The sequence below is a fragment of the Phytophthora infestans genome, genomic scaffold (assembly GCF_000142945.1).
Source record: "Phytophthora infestans T30-4 supercont1.8 genomic scaffold, whole genome shotgun sequence".
Classification (NCBI taxonomy): domain Eukaryota; phylum Oomycota; class Peronosporomycetes; order Peronosporales; family Peronosporaceae; genus Phytophthora; species Phytophthora infestans.
In genome coordinates, this window is record NW_003303751.1 from 3,249,400 (window position 1) to 3,257,198 (window position 7,799).

Consider the following 7,799-nt stretch of genomic DNA (forward strand, 5'->3'; position numbering starts at 1 on the left):
TCGGTCTGTGTCATTGAGCACGTGGACGACGGCATGGGCCGTCAGCGCACCGTCGATCTTGCGTGTCCACCTCGAGACGCTCAATCGATCACCCGGCTTCCAGGTCTCTTCTGGAAAAACTTCCTTCGTGGTCTCAAGGTTGGCGAGGTTGAGCAGGTCTGCCTGGTCACAGACACTTCGTCTACGCCACTCGAAGGGAACGCCGTCAGTGATGACGACGGATCCACCCGTCCCAAGAGCGCCGAACCGAAGTCCGCTCGCGAGGAGCGATTCGCAGCACAGTCCTGGGAGTCCTTGCGCGAGTCTGGTAATCGAGTGTACGAGACTGTCCGCAAATACGCGGACGTGTTCCCCGATAAGATTCCAGCCGAACTGCCTGCCGATCGAGGCGTCCGCCACGAGATCGATCTCGCGCCCGGTTCGAAGTACTGTGTGACGCGGCAGTGGCCACTACCGCGAGACCAAGTTAAGGCCATCGACGACTTCTTCGAGAATCGCCGTAAAGCGGGTCACGTGCGTGAGAGTGTCTCTCCACACTCGAGCCCAACGTTCTGTGTGAAGAAGGCCACAGGCGGATGGCGCATCGTTCATGCCTTTAACAAGTTGAATGATGCGACCATCCCTGCGCAAAACCTAATTCCCCGGAAGGCCATGGTGCTCGACACCATGTCGGGCAGTGTCGTCTTCAGCGTTATCGACTTGACCGACGGAGTCTATCAGATCTTGATGAGACCGAGCGACATTCCGCTGACAGCGGTCAGCACCCTCAGCGGTATGCTCTGGGAGTGGCTTGTGATGCCACAAGGCTTGAAGAATTTTCCCGCCACGTTAAATCGCATGGTCTCCCATGTGCTGCGTCCGCTTCGAGACTTCGCACCGAGCTACTGCGACGACATCTTCGTGCACAACCGCGCTGAGGGTGGTCTCAGCGCGATAGAAGTCCACTTGAAGCACTTAAAACAGGTCTTCCAAGTGATGCGCGAGAACAAGTTGTACGCGAACCTGAAGAAGTGTATCTTCTGCACGCCGGAGATTCCGGTGCTGGGCTGCTTCGTGGGTAAGGACGGCGTTCGCGCCGACCCGGAGAAGGTGTCATCTATCTGCGCATGGCCGACACCAAAGAACCCCAGTGAGTTGCGTCAGTGGTTGGGACTAGCGAATTATCTCCACAAGTACACGAAGAATTACGCCGGACTGATCCAGCCCCTCTCATCACTCCTGAAAAAAGATGCCACATGGGCCTGGTCACCCGCGCACCAAGCCGCCTTCGACTCAGTGAAGACGAGCCTTGCTGAGGCGCCGATCCTAGCTCTTCCCGACGACTCGAAACCATATCACGTCGTTTACGACGCGAGCGACTTTGCCATCGGCTGTACGCTGATTCAGTTTGGCGACGAAGGTCGTAAACGGGTCGTCAGCTATCAGTCTCGACAGATGAAGCCAGCGGAGCGCAACTATCCTGTCCACGACAAGGAGCTTCTCGCGATGCGCTACGCTCTGATCAAATTCAGAGTGTACTTACTCGGCGAGCAAACCTTCGCAGTGTATACCGATCACGCATCGAGGACAGCGATGAAGAGCCCTCATCTTTCCCAGCGAATTGCTCGCTGGTTGTCGTTCTTCTCCGAGTATAACTTCGTGGCTCACTACAAACCCGACAAGAACAACATCCTTGCCGATGCTCTGTCTCGTCGTCCAGATTACGACCCACGCAAAACGCTGGGTCGACAACCGCTGCATGATGAAGACGACGAAGACAACTGTGCTATGTGCTTGGCGTCGGGATTGAACCTGACGAGCGTGTCTCCAGAAATCCCACTCCGCGACGAAATCCGGACTGCGTATGAATTCGATCCGGTCTATTCGAGTATTCTGGAACATCTCCGCTCGCCCAGTGAAACGACACTGAGTGCTTTGTCCCGCTCCACACGCCATCAGATCGATAGGTATCGGATTAAAGACGGGCTGTTAACGTACAGCATCGATCGCTTCGATGCTTCGCGTGTAGTGGCCCCCAACGACCCTGCCTTGCGCTCACGGATCATCCATGAGTTCCACGATATCCCATTTGGCGCTCACTTGGGCCGTCAGAAGACATTCGCCGCGGTGTCGCGCGACTTTTACTGGCCCCACATGCATAAGTGGGTGCGCAAGTGGGTGAGGACCTGCGAGATCTGCCAACGCGTGAAACCGTCCGCGTCATAGGCTCCCCTGCGTCCCTTACCAGTGGCCACCGAGGCATGGCGCTCGGTGTCAATGGACTTCATCTTTTGCCTCCCACCTGACTCCGCCGGGCGCACCGGTGTCCTGGTATTCGTCAACAGGTTCAGCAAGATGGCTCACCTCATCCCGGTCCCGGATACGATCACCGCAGCCGATACCGCGGTGCACTTCGTGGATGCAGTCTTCCGTCATCATGGCATGCCCGAGTCTATCGTTTCGGACCGCGATCCGCGGCTCACGTCTGCCTTCTGGACGAAGCTCTTCGAGCTATCAGGGACAAAGCTGCTGATGTCGACGGCTGCTCATCCGGAGACGGATGGCCAAACCGAGCAAGTTAATCGTGTCCTTGAGGACGTACTTCGCAGTTACGCGACGTCGTTCACGAGATGGAGCTCAATCCTTCCGCTTGCTGAGTTCGCGCTGAACAGCGCGGTTCACGCGTCGACTGGCCTGACTCCTTTCTTCGTCAACAACGCTCGACACCCTCGCGTTCCAGCTCTCCTTGCCGTGGGCCGTCTCACGGCGCCGTGTGGCTCCACTCTTGGTGGGGGTGAAAGAGGCGACTGCCATTTTGTGGCGACTCCGGTTTCGAACCCACAACCGGTTACCAAACCGGTTGCCGACAAGTCTTCTGCGCCAACACCGGTAATGGACCCTCAACCGGTTTCCATACCGGTTGCCGACTCCTCCTCGATTGCAGCCTCATCTTCAGCGACTTTTAACGCAGTGACACACGCCCAGGCCAGGAAGACCCTGACGACTCCCCGCGACGCGGTGTCAGCTCTCGCCTCGTGGACGAATCGTGCCCTGATCACTCCTGGCACCGCTAACGCGGTGTCTCCATCAGCGAACTACGCCCCAAAGCAACCGGCACGTCCGGATGGCAACACCGCTGTCTCAGACTTCCTCCTCCAGCGCCAATCAGTCGCCCGTTACGTCCGCGACGCGCTGCAGACGGCGGGCGACAAGCAGAAGGAAAACGCGGACAAGCGCGACCGCAAACACACAGTAAAGTTCGCGACAGGAGATCGAGTGCTCCTGTCGACTTCAGGAATCCGAGACTCTGCCGTAACCAGCCTCGGCGCGAGTAAACTCGCACCGCGCTTTATTGGACCATTTACGGTGACTAAGGTTATTGGCGAGGCTTACACACTGGATATCCCTACGTCGCTGCGGCTACATCCGACGTTCTACGTCGGACGACTCAAGAAATACCTGCCCGCTACGATTCCTTCTTCGACTCAGTCTCCTGAGCCGCCGGCGCATATAGCGGCCGACCCGCCCGACGCGCGCGCCGAGCCATCGTGCCATTCACACCAGGCGCCTGCTCCACCGTCCCGCTTTGCAGACGACCATGTACCGCGCGCTCAAGAAGCCTCACGCGCGCCAAGAGCTCCCGATTCGACTGACAAGTCTCAGTCGCAGTCCTCACGGCCTTTGCAGCCGCGTCCTGAGCCTCCTCCACCTCCTGGTACGCCGTCCAGAAGCTCCCCGCGAGATCTTCCTCGCGGCTCCCAACTAGAACGTCAGTCGTATCAGCGGGGCGGTCCCCCGCCGATTGTCGATTCAGCTGGCGAGATCCGCTGGATAGTCGAGAAGATTATCGATCACGAAGACCCGCCCCGTCGGTTGGGGCAGTGCCATGTGTCCACCAGTCGCACGGCTCCCGCCGCGCGCTGCTATAGGGTACGATGGCTTGGCTTTCCGGCGGACGAAGATACGTGGGAGCCCCGCGCGAATCTCCTTCGCGATGTCCCGGATGTGATCCAAGAGTACGACTCCAGTCTTCCTGCGCCGGATAGCGCCGCGAACAATCACGCGGCGATCGAGAACTAGATCTCCAGTCTGTGCGACCACGCGAACGTGACCGAGAACGACGACCCGAGTTCTCGTAATCCCAACGGAGCGGCGGAGATGCGCTTCGTCGAGATGAGTGTCGGCGCGAGCCGGCGCGACTAGTGGCGCTGGCCTTTTCGGGCAGCGAGCGACGGTAACGTTGGATCCAGGCGTTCTCGCGATCACTGAGCGGATGCTCGGCGACATGGGCTATCCACTCGTCCGTAGTCGGGCGAGGCGACACGCACCTCCTGCCGCCTTCAGCAACTCGCACGTAGCAGATTCGGTCGTCGGCGTTCGAGGCGCTGTCGCAGATTCGTACACGCAGCTCGCCCAAGGAATGGCCCCCGATGATTTCTTCCCGGTATGCGATCCAGTCGGCGAGATTCTCTTCCTGCGCTTGCGTCCGGTTCCAGCGCCGAATGAAGGCGCACCACGACCCCTGCAGCGCACTGTGGTCGACGCCGTCCACCGGCTTCTGGCTCAGCGCACGAAAACGCCGGAAGCGGTCCTTCATCTCGTCCAGAGGCTCCGGATCTTGCGCTCTGGAGATGTCATACAGCGGCCAGGGTCTCAGCGCTTCGTCCATCACGTGGGTGCCGCGTGCCGCTGTCGTCGCGCTCATCAGCGACGTCGCCGTCGCCGGAATCGGCTGCTGCTGTTCCATCCTCCGCGCCTGTTGTCTGCTGTGCAAGTCGTGCTGTACTTCTCCTGCGTGGCGCAGGATCTGTCTCGTCCCCGCCTCGTTCGTTCCTGTTGGCCACGATTTCCTTCTCTTTTCCCTTTTGATTGACTCGTTCTCCGCCCGTCGCATATGTTGCGTAAGTGCAACTTTAAGAGGGGGGGGGGGTGATGAAGTGGGCCACACCATTACATAAGTAGGTAGATTTATATTACAAAAGTAGGTGCAGCAGCACACGGCTAGCGTGTGCTGAAGTGCCGTCATCCTATTGGTTGATATGTGGGGAGCCAGACCCATTATCAACCAATAAGGGGTTGACGTGTATTTGAGTGGTCAGGGCAAGCTGCCCTGGACCTAAATAAAACAGAGTTGATTTTCCTTCAGACTAAGCACTTGGTTTCACTATCGTGGAACTTGCACGCTTCCTCATTGTTACGTGTAAGCTAGTAACGGACACGCTAGGCCCGTTACAGACTCGGGACCTCTACCTTCTCAGCTCCATCCTGGCGCCCCACTCTGTCAATTTCAGTGCTTCAACCAGTACATAAGAAGTGTACTGGTCTTGAATCACACCAGCTAATAGCTTTCATATTAGGCACAAGTTTGGAGCGTGCAATCTTGAAAGAACCACGCGGAATTGTCGTTGGTCGACTCTTCTTCTTTTCAATGACTTTCTTGCAGTACCCCAGTCGATTCGTCATGATGGTGCCTACGCAGTAGAAGCCCATAAGAAGAAGCTGGATCGCCAAAGCAACCGACGTGTAGAAGGAGTCAATAACAACTAGTCTCATCCGTGGTTTTCGTGTGTCTTTGCTAAAGACTTCCAGTAAGTTTCGTACAGCGGCAGCGGGTCCTGACTTCATATCTGGCTTGTGTGCATCACTGGCGTGTTGTTTCTTGCCACAATAAACCTCAAAGCTGCATATATGCATTATTAACAGAACAAAATCGAGTTAGTAAAGTACATAATTCAGGTTATTCAACTTTGAGTTCCAAAAAAAAAGATTCGCGTACCGAATGCAGTACGCGGTGGCCGCAGCAAAGCATAAATAGCTTTGTGCCCCACTTGTGGGGCTTATCTTTCATGTACACGCGCATCTTGTTGAGCGATGACCGGCTTGATAACACAGCCTCATCAAACGACAAGTGCGCTGGCGCAACAAACCCACGTGCAGTTGTTCGTTAAAGTACCTCTACCATCTTTCTTATTTTCCACGCACGATCCATTTGCGCTCGATGGTCTTGATTCAAATTGAGGTGCAAATTTCTCGATATCTCCATGAACCGGTCTCGTGGTAAAAAGGAACCAAAACACCCTCGCGGGATCGCACCAACGTCAGTAGGTTTCCAGTGGTTATTCAGCTTCTATCGGTTCGGAGCACTTGTTCACAATCAACAAGCCAATAAATCGGCACAGTTCGTGAGGCATAATAGACGTCATAGCGTCCAGCTCATTTTGAATGTCTCGACGGGTCTTGCGGGGTAAATCTGGGTTGAGACGTTGCTTCTTCCGATATCGTGAATATGCTACATCAATCCGCAATGGCAGCATCTCTCGGTGGTAGTCATTCGAGCACCCAGCAATATGTTGCCACAACACCGCCGGCAAAAAGTAAAAAATAGTGCTATAGGAGAGTCTCCATGTCGCAGTGCTTCTGCAGATGGACCAGAGTAACCTTGTCGTAGACCTGGATAGCTGCCCAAATTACAGACGGGCTCATACGGCCCCATCATATGCTCGTCAATATCCGGCTCCACAACATCTTCCCACCCCGTTGCTACCATACCACGCAAGACCGGACTCTTCAGATTACCGACCACGATCTTGAGCGACGATCACGCGCCGGCGAAGCAGGACAGTGGTACTCTGCTGCCGAGCGCGACCGAGAACGACGCGTACGCGCCCGAGTACGAGACCGAAACCGAGAACCGCGCGATCATCGCCCGCCCTGGCAGTTGTCATTGGAGATCGGCTCCGCTGTGAATGCGGTCGAGTTGCCCCAGCGGTGTTAGTCGAGCGAGATGCCTAGGAGGGAGCTCACCTGTAGCACAGAATCCAATCATTCTACGCAGACCCGAGTGGACGCTCGGCGACGTGCTGCCTCCAGTCCTCCTCCGTCGGGCGTGGCCCGGCGCACGTTTCGCAGTCTTCGGCGTCGCGCACGTAACACATGCGGTCAAAGGCGAGAAAAGTGAGGCTGTAGACCTGGCTTCGCAGCTTGCTGAGTGAGTGTCCAGCGACGATGCCTACCCGGCGTTCCAGCAAAAAAACAAGGATCACACCCGTCTGGGTCATCAAGTTCCAGCGTTTGATGAAGGTACACCACGACTCCTGTAGCGCTCAGTACTCGACGCTCTCGATGCCATTCCGCTACAGTCCACGAAATCGACGAAAGAGATTATTCATGGCGTCCAGGCTGTTCGGGTTGTTCGCCCCGGACAATTCATACATCTCACACGCTCGGATCTCGCCATCCATGACTCGCGGACGGCGTGAAAAGTCCCTCACCGGCGCCGACAACGTCGCCGTCGACGAAGGTCCGTGTGCGAAGTGTCCGTGTGTGCCTGTGAATCCATCGTCGCTGTCTGCTGTTGTGCTCTGGTCTGCTCGGCGCCTGTTGAGCTGCGAGGCCCCTGCCCTTCGCAGGGGCACTCCTCGTTCTCACCGTTATCGCGCTTAAGTTGCGTAAGAGACTCGGGGAGAGTTGAACGCCTCCTCTGTCTTGGACGAGAACGTCCTGGAACAGCTGAACAAGCAGCGTCAGACGCGCTTGGGTTCTGAGATCCTTAAGAATCCTAAAGATCCGGTGCATCCTTCGGCGACGGAGTACGCGGACGTGGTGAACAAACACCCACCGACCCAACTCCCACCGAATCGAGGCGTTTAGCATGATATCGATCTCGGGCCTGGCACAAAGTACTGTGTCACGAGACAATGGCCTCTTCCACGCGAGCAGTGCGAGGCCATCGATGCCTTCTTCGCTGCGAAAGCGAAGGCAGGCATGGTGCGGGAGTCAACGGCCCCGCACTCGTCGCCAGCTTACTGCGTTCGGAAGCC